This window comes from Pinus tabuliformis, chromosome 5_2 (assembly GCF_031772625.1).
Source record: "Pinus tabuliformis cultivar Carrire ecotype Pingquan chromosome 5_2, CPIR1, whole genome shotgun sequence".
NCBI classification, from domain to species: domain Eukaryota; kingdom Viridiplantae; phylum Streptophyta; class Pinopsida; order Pinales; family Pinaceae; genus Pinus; species Pinus tabuliformis.
Window position 1 is genome coordinate 18,444,120 of NC_142306.1, and position 12,086 is coordinate 18,456,205.

The window sequence follows — 12,086 nt, forward strand, 5'->3', positions numbered from 1 at the left end:
TTTGTGCATTATCATGTCCATTTAAAGTCAGTACAGTTTCTACTGCATTTATGGAAACAATTCAAAAGCTACATGGAAACCCAAAGATTATTGTAAGTGACAGAGATCCAATTTTCACTGGAAATTTTTGGATAGAATTATTTTCTTGTCTCGGTACTCAGTTATCTCATAGCTCATCTTATCATCCTCGACCTGATGGGAAAACTAAGATAGTAAACAAATGTTTGGAAGGATATCTTCGTTGCTTTGTATCTGATAAACAGACACAATGGGTCAAATGGTTTCGTCTGGTTGAATGGTGGTATAACACTTCCTTCCATATAGCAACAAAAATGACCCCACTTATGGCACTTTATGGATATCAGCCACCATCCATCACATCATATTTAAGAGAAAATTCTAAGGTTCAAGCAGTGGAACATCACATCGAGCATCAACAACAAGTCCTCCAACTCTTAAGGGATAACCTCGTGTTGGCGCAGAATAGAATGAAACAATAGGCAGGTCAACATTGTAGTGAAAGAATTTTTGATGTAGGCGATTGGGTATTCCTACTGCTATAAACATATAAACAAATTTCCCTCAAGAAAGCTAAGAAGGATAATAAATTATCACCAAAGTATTACGGTCTGTACGAGGTGTTGCAAAAGATTGGTACTATGGCATACAAATTGGAGCTTCCTGCAGCTTCTCGAGTGCACCCATTTTTCCATGTCTCATGTTTAAAGAAGGTTATAGGTGACAAGCTCCCAGTTCAAACAATATTGCCAGAACTTGACGAGGAAGGAAAAATTATATTGGAACCAGAAGCGGTCACAGAAACAAGAACTCGACAGCTACGAAATCGATCAATTTCGGAGTATCTCATCAAGTGGAAGAACTTATCCACTGAAGATTCCACATGGGAGGATGAGAATTTTATACAGAAGCATCCAGAACTACTCAAGCATTGAGGACAACACCTTTTTGAAGATGGGCATGTTAGGTCCCTATAATACTAGTGATTACCCCATTACTATTGTAGTTATATCCCTTATTAATATTGTTGTGCCCCTATTGTCCCCATATTGTTATTACTGTGCCCCATAGAATCCCTCTATTGTTATTTTTGTGCCTTTATATTATTATTGTTAGGTTGGCTGGGTTATATTGTGACTCCTTAGACTCCTATATATAGAAAGGAGGTTTTGTCATTTAAATCATCAAAGAATCATTCATTTGTGTAATGTAAAGGAGGTTTCCCCCTCGAAGAGGCTGAATTCTGCACATGGTTATCTCTTTCATCCAAGCACCCAACAAGGGTCGCCCACACGCCTTCCGCCAGCGACTCGCCCATAGTGCACTTATCAAGAGGCATACGCCCTACCTAACGCGGCGCGCCCACTATGAGTGTGCACATCACTGTCGCGCATAAGTGAATGTTGTGCCAAGTCTTCGCATATAACCAAACATGGGTGCCCATACTACGAGTTCAGTCTTTCGACTCTCTCGGGTGCTCCCGACTTGAATACCTAACACCCCAGCCCCCACCCCTCCCACCCCTCGTACATGGTAAAGGTTTTCCGGCATGATGGGACATGTAAACCATAGATTTTGCACACTTGGGTAGCTGTTGTCATGGCGGGGTAGGGAAACCCTGCTTTCCCTGCACTTGGGCGGCTGTCGTCGCAATGAGGCATGGAAACCCCAAGTTCCAGAGACAGACTAGGCAAGTAGTTTCCACCTCGCCATGAATGGAAACCCTGAGTTCGCAAGACTTGGGTGGTTCTTCATCATTTTGTAACATGGAAACCATGATTTCCATAAACTTGGGGGATTTCGGTCATGTTGCGACATGGAAACCCAAGTTCCCTGCACCAGGGCCACATTTTTCGCTCGGGCAAGAGATGGAGACCCTAGAGGTTCTCGGAATTAGGCAGTTTCCCTCATGCCATGAAACAGAAGCCCTAGGGTTCCACAGACTTGGGCGGTTCTCTATCGTTTCGCTGCATGGAAACCCGAGTTCTCTGCACCGAGGTCGCGGTTTTTGTCATGGCAGGACATGGAAGATCCCGAGTTTCCCAAAATTGGGTAGTTTCTATCATGCCATGGAATGGAAAGCCCTCTGTTCAGTAGACTTGGGCGGTCATTCCTTGTCGCGCAATGACATGGAACCCTGAAGCTCCCCAAACTTGGGCGATCGTTCCCTGTCACGTGATGACATGGAAAGATGAAGCTCCCCAAACTTGGGCAACAGTTTTAGTCGCAACACGAGTGACATGGGAACCCTGCATTTCCTAGACTTGGGTAGAAATTTTTGTCGTGATGCGAAATGGAAAACCCGTGTGTCCACTGACTTGGGTAGCACTTTAAATTGCACCGCGAAATGGACAGCCTAATTTCCCTAGACTTTGGTGACTTTTCATTGCCGCAGGACATGGAAATCCAAAGTTCCATAGACTCTCAGGTGATTCAAGGTTTGCCACGACATGGAAACCCTAGGTTTCCCAGACTTGGGTGGTTTTCGTCGATGGTTCCAACCACACCATGACATGGAAACCGCGAGCTCCCTAAACTTCTGAGCTAGTTTGCATCATCATGGAAACCCCAAATTTCCCAGACTTGCGAGCTGGTTTGCATCATCATGAAAACCCCAAGTTCCCCAAACTTGTGAGCTAGTTTGCATCATCATGGAAACCCCAAGTTCCCCGCGTTGGGGCATTTTTTAAAACCCCGCGTTTCCATCATGCTATAAAATGTGGAAACCCACGGTTGCATCGAGGGTGGGACATGGAAAACCTAAGTTTTCCCAAACTTGGGCGCCACCGGTGTAAGTCGTGGTGCGACATGGAAATCCCAAGTTTCCTAGGCTTGGGCGCTAGGGCATCACAAGGAAACCCCAAGTTTCCCTAGGCTTGGGCGCTACCAGTTTCGGTCGTGGCGTGACATGGAAACCCCAAGTTTTCCATACTTGGGTGCCAGGGCATGACATGGAAACCCCAAGTTTCCCGAGGCTTGGGCACCACAGGTTTCGGTCGTGGCGCAACATGGAAACGCCAAGTTTCCATAGGTTTGGGCACCGAGGCGTGACTTGGAAACCCCAAATTTTGGGCGCGATGCGGAAGCCCAAAATTTTAGGCACTGGGCACGAGCCCCAAATTTTAGCTGTTGGGTGGAAACCCAAAATTTTGGGTGCGACATGGAAACCCCAATTTTTCCCATGCCTGGGCATCTTTTTCATTGCAACTTGGAAACCCCAAATTTTGGGTGCCAGGGTGCGACATGGAATCCCCAAAATTTTGGGTGCTGGAGCGCGACATGGAAAACCCAATTTTCCCGGGCTTTGGTTCCTTTTCCATTGCGGCATGGAAACCACAAATTTCCCGTCCCCAAGCAATAAAAAATTATTGTCTGGAGGAAGAGGAAAAGGCTTGAGAGCGGCAAGGTTGTCTGGATTTGTTTGTGACAAGAGCAAAGCTCTGAATTGAGATGACCAAGGGTTAAATCTTAGTGTATCGTGGCAGAAAGGCCACTCTGCCACTTACAATACCCCGTCATGTATTTAAGTCGTCTACAAAGGATTCTTCTCAACGACCATTTGGAATTGAACTTCAAAGCTACCCCGATCAAGATGCTTCACCGTCATGGTCTGCAAATGACACAAGCCCCTGGGGGCAACAAAGTGACGCCCCTACTGTGGGTCGAGATATAGTCGAAGAGTGACATGCACCACTTCTAGCATGGATTCTGACTTAGAGGCATTCAGTCATAATCTGACACATGGTAGCTTCATGCCACTGGATTTTTAACCAAGCGCGATGACCAATTGTGTGAATCAACGGTTCCTCTCGTACTAAGTTGAATTACTATTGTGGTGAGGTTCATCAGTAGGGTAAAACTAACATGTCTTACGATGATCTAAAACCAACTCACGTTCCCTATTAGTGGGTGAAAAATACAACACTTGGTGAATTCTTCTTCACAATGATAGGAAGAGTCGACATCAAAGGATCAAAAAGCAACGTCGCTATGAACTCTTGGCTGCCACAAGCTAGTTATCCCTGTGGTAACTTTTCTAACACCTCTAGCTTCAAATTCCAAAAATCTAAAGGATCAATAGGCCATGCTTTCATGGTTTTTATTCGTACTGAAAATCAAAATCAAATGAGATTTTACCCTTTTGTTCCATACGAGATTTTTTTTCTCATTAAGCTCATCTTAGGACACCTGCATTATCTTTTAACAGATGTGCCGCCCCAGCCAAACTCCCCACCTAAAAATGTCTTTCGCCTGGATCGACCCACTGAAATGTGTCTTAAGGCCAAAAACTTGGGCAGTGCCCCACCTCCACCCCATGGAATAAGTAAAATAATGTTAAAAGTAGTGGTATTTCACTTGCGCCGAAAATAGCTCCCACTTATTCTACACCTCTCTAATTATTTCACAAAGTTGGACTAGAGTCAAGCTCAACAGGGTCTTCTTTCCCCATTGATTTTGCCAAACCAATTCCCATGGAATCTCGTTAATCGATTCATGTGTGTCACTAATTAGATGGCTCCGTATTTGGCTACGTTAAGAGAGTCATAGTTACTCCTGGCATTTACCCGTGCTTGGTTGAATTTTTTCACTTTGACATTCAGAGCACTGGGAAAAAATCACATTGCGTTAGCATCCGTAGGGACCATCGCAATGATTTATTTTAACTAAATAGTCAGATTCCCCTTGTCCATACCAGTTCTAAGTCGGTTGTTCACCGCCTAGGGAAAAGCCCGCGGCAGGGAGAATTCTATGCCCATAGCCCAATCGGCATGCAATTGCCTACCCTCGCTGTGAGAGCAGCTCGGGCAGACTGCTGGTAGCCCACGAGTCGAGGGCACAGACCCTTAGGCCCAGCCCTCAAAGCCAATCCTTTTCCTAAAATTACGAATCCGTTTTGTTGACTTCCCTTACCTACATTGTTCTATTGACTAGAGGTTGTTCACCTTGGAGACCTGATGCGGTTATGAGTACGACCGAGCATGAATGGTACTCGTTCCTCCAGATTTTCAAGGGCCACTGAGGGCGCATCAGACATTACAAGACGTGTGGTGCTCTTCTAGCTGTTGGACCCCATCTCCGGGTGAACTGATCAACGACGTCTCTAGACTTCCTAACATTGTCGCCGCCACCATGTCCCGGTTCGCGAATATTAACCCAATTCCATTTTGATGCTTGTGTAGAGTGCACCCTTGATACAAGGCTTCCCCATCTCTTAGGGTCGACTAACCCATGTCCAAGTTCTGTTCACATGTAACCTTTCCCCACTTCAGTCTTCAAAGTTCTCATTTGAATATTTGCTACTACCACCAAGATCTGCACCAGTGATCAATCCACCCAAGCTCACACCCAAGGTTTCTCAATGACTATTGTGTCCTCCTACTCATCGGAGCCAGGCAATTACTCTGACGGTCAAGTATAGGTTGCGCACTTCAGCACCATCCGTTTTCAGGGCTAGTTGATTTGGCAGGTGAGTTGTTACACACTCAGCAGATTTTGAATTCCATGACCACCGTCCTGCTATCTTAATCAAACAACACCCTTTGTAGGATCTAGGTTAGCATGCAATTCGGCATTGTAACTAGAATTTTGGTTCATCCAGCATCACCAGTTCTGCTTACCAAAAATTGCCCACTTGGAGCTCAGGCATAGTTCACAATCTTTTGGGTCCCAACAGGTGTGCTTACACTTGAACCCTTCGCATATGCTCAAGGTTGATCATTGATGCACCCCCCCAGAGAGGGGATCTTTCCCATCACCTTCCTTGCACCTCGTAGGTTTTCAAACCTGCCAACTCGCACACATGTTAGACTCCTTCGTTCGTGTTTCAAGACGAGTCGAATGGAAAGTCTGCCAATCAACACCACGAGCGTGCAGGTGCACACAGCCTGCCATAAGGGCACACACTTCATTCCTCGACCACCACAACAGAAAACCGACAGGTAGTAATCCACCCATGCTTGTGACGATGCAGCAGCCCGTGTTGGTTTTCACCTCAAGTTGAGCAGCGAACCAGCCTGGCCATTCCACATCTGACCGAGATGCATCGACAACCTCCATCTGCTTCCGTCCTAGCAATTTCAAGCACTCTTTAACTTTCTTTTAAAAGTCCTTTTCATCTTTCCCTCGCGGTACTTGTTCGCTATTGGTCTCTCGCCTGTATTTAGCCTTAGATAGAATTTACCACCCAATTAGGGTTTCATTCCCAAACAACCCAACTCGCCGACAATGCCTCGTGATGTGGAAGGGTCTCGACCCAATGGGGCTCTCACCCTCTTAAGCGCCCCCTTCCAAGGGACTTGGCCTAGGTCCGCCGCTGAGGACACTTCTACAGACTACAATTCAGGCGACGCTACCGCCTAATTTTCATGCTGAGCTCTTCCCTGTTTGCTCTCCGCTACTAGGGGAATCCTTTTAAGTTTCTTTTCCTCCACTTAATTATATGCTTAAACTTAGTGGGTGTTCTCGCCTGAGCTAAGGTTGCAAAGTTGGAGCTAAATCCACCCTACCCGATGGGAGGACAAGAGAGGGCAAAGCAAGTTCGAGTGATGCCACACAAAGCTCACATCAGCTAACATCGACTGCCCATCCAAGGGGACAAGATCACCGCTTGCCGACGGACGCCACAAAACATCGCTTGAGGTATTTCAGCCAACCACACCACATTGGGCATGGACAACCAACTGTACTCCTCCCTAACATATTGTAGGGAGTTTGTTTAAATGGGATACAACACCCAGACACACGTGCCCTCGACCGAGGCCTCGAGTGCAAATTGTGTTCAAAAACTCGATGCTTCACGGGATTCTGCAATTCACACTAAGTATCACATTTCACTATGTTCTTCATCGTAACAAGAGCTGAGATATCCATTACCAAGAGTCGTTTCCATGTATTACCGAGAAATCTGGGGCAACCCCCACAACAAATGTAAGGCTAAGGGCCAAAAGGAGGAAAGGAAGAAAAATGCATGAAAGAAAGAGAAACAAAGGTGTCTACCCCCGTCACAGGGGGAGGCTCAAACTAAGAACAATCTCCTTGAGCCCCACGCCCTCACAAAAGGGGGGAAATGCATGGAACAACAATTGAGAAGGACTTGGGTGGCCACCCCGGGAGCTTGCACTGCTTTTAATCCTTCGCGAACACCAGTCCACAACAATTCCCCCTTTTCTTTGTAAAGCTAGGGACTAAAAGGAAGACGGGAAATAAACAAGGTCAAAGAAATAGAGATCAAATGTGGCTACTCGCTCACAAGGGGAGGCTCAAACAAATCACAAGCCTCCCAAGCCCTGTGCCTTCACAAAAAGGGGGGAATTGAAGGGGACAATGATCGAGAAGGACTAGGGTGGCCACCCCGAGAGCTCGCACTACATTTCGTCCTTCCCAAACACCAATCCACAACAATCCCACCTTTTCTCTATAAAGCTAGGGGCCAGAAGGAAGAAGGGAAGAAAACAACATGAAAGAAAGGGATATCAACTGTGGCTAACGGCTCACAAGGGGAGGCTTCAAACAGAGAACAAGCTTTCCCAACCCCGTGCCTTGGAAAAAAGGAAGGAACTGCATGGGATGATGATCGAGAAGGACTAGGGTGGCCACCCTAGGAGCTCGCACTGTGTTTCATCCTTCAAAAACACCAATCCACAACAATCCCTCCTTTTCTCTGTAAAGCTAGGGGCCAAAAGGAAGAAAGGAAGAAAAAAACATGAAAGAAAGAGAGATATCAAACGTGTCTACCAGCTCACAAGGGGAGGCTTAAACAAAGAAAAAGCTTCCCCAATCCCATGCATTCACAAAAAGGGGGGAATTGCACTGGATGACGATCGAGAAGGACTAGGGTGGATACCCCTAGAACTCGCACTACTTTTTGTCCTTCATGAAAACCAATCCACAACAATCCCACCTTTTCTCTGTAAAGTTGGGGGCCAAAAGCATGAAGGGAAGAAAACAACATGAAAGCAAGAGATATCAAATGTGGCTACCAGCTCATAAGGGGGGGCTCAAATAGAGAACAAGCTTCCCAAATCTCGTGCCTTCACAAAAAGGGGGGAACTTCAAGGGACGGTGATCGAGAAGGACTAGGGTGGCCACCTTAGGAAATCACACTACTTTTCATCCTTCCTGAACACCAATACACAACAATCCCACCTCTTCTCCATAAAGCTAGGGGAAAAAGGAAGAAGTGAAGAAAACAACACCAAAGAAACAAAGATCCCAAGAAAAGAGAGAAGCTCAACACCACGCCGAGTAGATGTCTGCTAACCAAAAAGAAATCAAACAAGGCATCCAATAAAAAGGCATCCCACCTCTTCACACCCTCCCACATACATTACGACACAACACCCTTTCTATCTTACAACATAACAAACAACAATCAAACAACCAAGGAAATAAATCACAACCTAAACTTGACCACTAGAAAAGACAAGGGATGCGATGAGACCAGTGTCTAGAGCATGTTACTGAGAGGTAAACAACCCTGCAACCCGGCACAAGGCTTCAAATGAAAAATAGACTACTAATAAAAAACCCACCCTGCTATTGCACCCCTCCGTGTACAAAACACCCAACAACCTTTCCAGCGAGAAAGTCAACGGGGGTCAAGAATCAAACTCCAAAGAGGAGTTGTCACGGGCTAACACTCAATGCTGGAGAAAGCCATGGGCCACAAATACATCGATGGTGCAAGGCCACTAAAGAGAGGGATGTCTGCAAAGCACACACCATGAAACAAAGAAATGATCAAGTCCCACAAGAAACCCACAATCCAAAGGGAGGAACAAAGACACAACCCGCTACTTCTTTTTTCCTTAGAAGGGGAGTGGCCCATGAGAGGACAAGGAATTCCCTTGACGACAAAGGCATGAGATAATATTGCCACCCTCATGCCCATTGGTCAGGAAAATTGTGATCTTGATGGAGCTCAGACCGAGGGAGGGGTTTTTCATTACCTGTACACCCAACGCTTCGGCGAGGGCATATCGAGGAATGGTCGGGAGGACTAGGGCGACTAGCCCAATGGGTTGAAATGATCTTCATCCATCCCATACTGATCCCACGCTGAAAATTTCCCCTCACGGAAGGTTTGAGCTACCAGGCATGCGCACAACCACTCCCTGGACCCAACCACCAGCAAAAAAGCTCACCCAAGCAAAACATCGACCACCCCCACCTTTTTGAGAGAACCTACAAAAACACATTGTGGGGAAGAAAAACAAAGGATGGGTGGGACAAGCACAAGCATGGCTTTCAAGCACACACACGAAAAAACAAGCGTTACCTTAAGACAAGCAACCAACAATGTTCTTGCCAAACACCAAACCTGCTCCCCTAGAGACACACCACACAGTCCCACATTGCAATTGAAACCCAACCAACCCAAACCAAAAGAGAAAGACCCTACTATCAATGATCCTACTGCAGGTTCACCTACGGTAACCTTGTTATGACTTCTCCTTCCTCTAAATGATAAGGTTCAATGAACTTCTCATGACATCGACAACGGCGAACCACCATCGTCGATGCAATCCGAACACTTCACCGGATCATTCAATTGGTAGGAGCGATGGGTGGTGTGTATAAAGGGTAGGGACGTAGTCAACATGAGTTGATAACACGCGCTTACTAGGAATTCCTCATTGAACACCAATAATTGCAATGGTCTATCCCCATCACGATGTAATTTAAGAAGATTTCCTGATCCTCTCGAACCAGGAAGAAAAATTCATTGGCTACATTAGTGTAGCACACGTGCGGCCCAGAACATCTAAGGGAATCATAGACCTGTTATTGCCTCAAACTTCCATGGCCTAAATGGACATAGTCCCTCTAAGAAGTTGGCTGCAAAGGGGAACCTCCTCATAGCTAGTTAGCAGGCTGAGGTCTCGTTCGTTATCGGAATTAACCAGACAAATCACTCCACCAACTAAGAATGGCCATGCACCACCACCCATAGAATCAAGAAAGAGCTCTTAATCTGTCAATCCTTACTATGTTTGGACCTGGTAAGTTTCCCCGTGTTGAGTCAAATTAAGCCGCAGGCTCCACTCCTAGTGGTGCCCTTCCATCAATTCCTTTAAGTTTTAGCCTTGCGACCATACTCCCCCCTAGAACCAAAACACTTTGATTTATTAGAAGGTGCTGGTGAAGTCCTTAGAGCAACATCCGCCGATCCCTGGTCGTCATCATTTATGGTTGAGACTAGGACAGTATCTGATCATCTTCGAGCCGCCAACTTTCATTCTTGATTAATGAAAACATCCTTGGCAAATGCTTTTGCATGGTCTGTCTTTCATAAATCCAAGAATTTCACCTTTGATAATGAAATATGAATGCCCTCGATAGTCCCTATTAATCATTACTCCAGTCCTGAAGGCCAACACAATAGGACCAGACTCCTATCACGTTATTTCATGCTAATGTATTCAGATCATAAGCTTTCTTTGAGCACTCTAATTTTTTCAAAGTAATAGTGTCGTAGCCACGACCCAGCCAATTAAGGCTAGAAGCATGCTGTCGACAAAAGGGATGGAAGTGTAGGTGCACACAGAGTAGGCAGGCTGACCTTTGTGACCCAAGAACCAACTACGAGATTTTTAACTGCAACAACTTAAATATACGTTGTTGGAGCTAGAATTACTGTGGCTACTGGCAGTAGAGTTGCCCTCCAATGGATCCTTGTTAAGGGATTTAGATTGTACTCATTCCAATTACCAGACTTGATGAGCCCAGTATTATTATTTATTGTCACTACCTCCCCATGTTAAGATTGGGTAATTTGTGTGCCTACTGCCTTCCTTGGATGTGGTAGCCGTTTCTTAGGCTCCCTCTCCAGAATCGAACCCTAATTTTCCATCACTCATCACCACCATGGTAGGCCTCTATCCTACCATCGAAAGTTGATAGGGAAAAATTTTTAATGAAGCATCACCAACACAAGGGCTGTGAGATCCATCAAGTTATCATGATTCATCGGAGAAGCGGGCAAGCCAGCACCAGAATTTTATCTAAAAAATGCATCCCTTCCAAAGATTTGGGATTTGGTGCACATATTAGCTCTAGAATTACTACAATTATCTAAGTAGTATGGTACCATAAAAAAAACTCTAACTGATTTAATGAGCCATCCACAGTTTCACAATCTGAATTAGTTCATACTTAGACATGCATGGCTTAATCTTTGAGACAAGCATATGACTACTGGAAAGATCAACCAGGTAGCACCCTACCACTTGAAAGGGCATTCTGGGGTGCTCTCTTACCAAGAGCCAACCTGAACACCCATCAAGTCAAAGAGATAACAAAATATCATGTAAAAATGTTATGACTTGCACCTCTTGCATCCCAAGAAGGAAGCACACGCAACATGCCAAGGACATGGCGAACAAATGTGTAGACCTACCGAGCCACAATGCACCAAGGCCACTTCAGAGTTTGCAACCACATCCCAACCAACAAGGAAATGAGTGATCACTCACCCACTCCATTAGAAATGCCTCCAAAAACCTCCATGCCCCGCACCGAGGCCACCTATGAGTCCACTCAGATAGCAGCAACAGTGGACCGCGATCTCCTGATCGCCTACGGTAGCCTCAATGTAAAGGAAATAAATGGAGAATGACCAACCATGCAACCTCTATATTATAAATGAGCCCCAACCCTCCCTTCCCCACAACAAGGCCACTTAGGAATCCACCCGGACAACAGAAATGATGGACCTCGATCTCATGATTGCCTGTGGCAACCTCGATGCAAAGGAAAAGGAAGGAAATAAAAGAGGATGACTGACCGCAAATCCTATCATAGAGAGGCCATACAAACCTCCCTGCCCCACACCGATGCCACCTAGGAGTCCACCAGGATAGCATTGACAGTGGACCTCGATCAGATGATCACCTGTGGTAGCCTCAACATAAAGGCAAGGGAAGGAAATAATACAAGACAAATTGAGCCTGCAACCTCCCTTAGAAATTCCCCCTAACCCTCCCCTCCTCGCACAGATGCCACCTAGGAGTCCACCCGGACAGTAGCGACGATGGACCTTGATCGCATGATTGCCTGCGGTAGCTTCA

The 12,086-nt window shown here is 45.9% G+C and overlaps 1 non-coding gene and 2 pseudogenes across 1 annotated transcript; all 3 read right to left on the minus strand.

Annotated features, from left to right (window-relative positions):
* Positions 1–3,458: 3,458 nt before the first annotated feature.
* Positions 3,459–6,498, minus strand: LOC149157282 (25S ribosomal RNA; annotated as a pseudogene).
* A 247-nt stretch (positions 6,499–6,745) lies between these two features.
* On the minus strand, positions 6,746–6,899 carry LOC149157283 (5.8S ribosomal RNA). Its single transcript, XR_016262071.1, has one exon. It is a non-coding gene; the product is annotated as a 5.8S ribosomal RNA (ribosomal RNA).
* A 2,522-nt stretch (positions 6,900–9,421) lies between these two features.
* Positions 9,422–11,234, minus strand: LOC149157284 (18S ribosomal RNA; annotated as a pseudogene).
* Between the last annotated feature and the right edge of the window lie 852 nt (positions 11,235–12,086).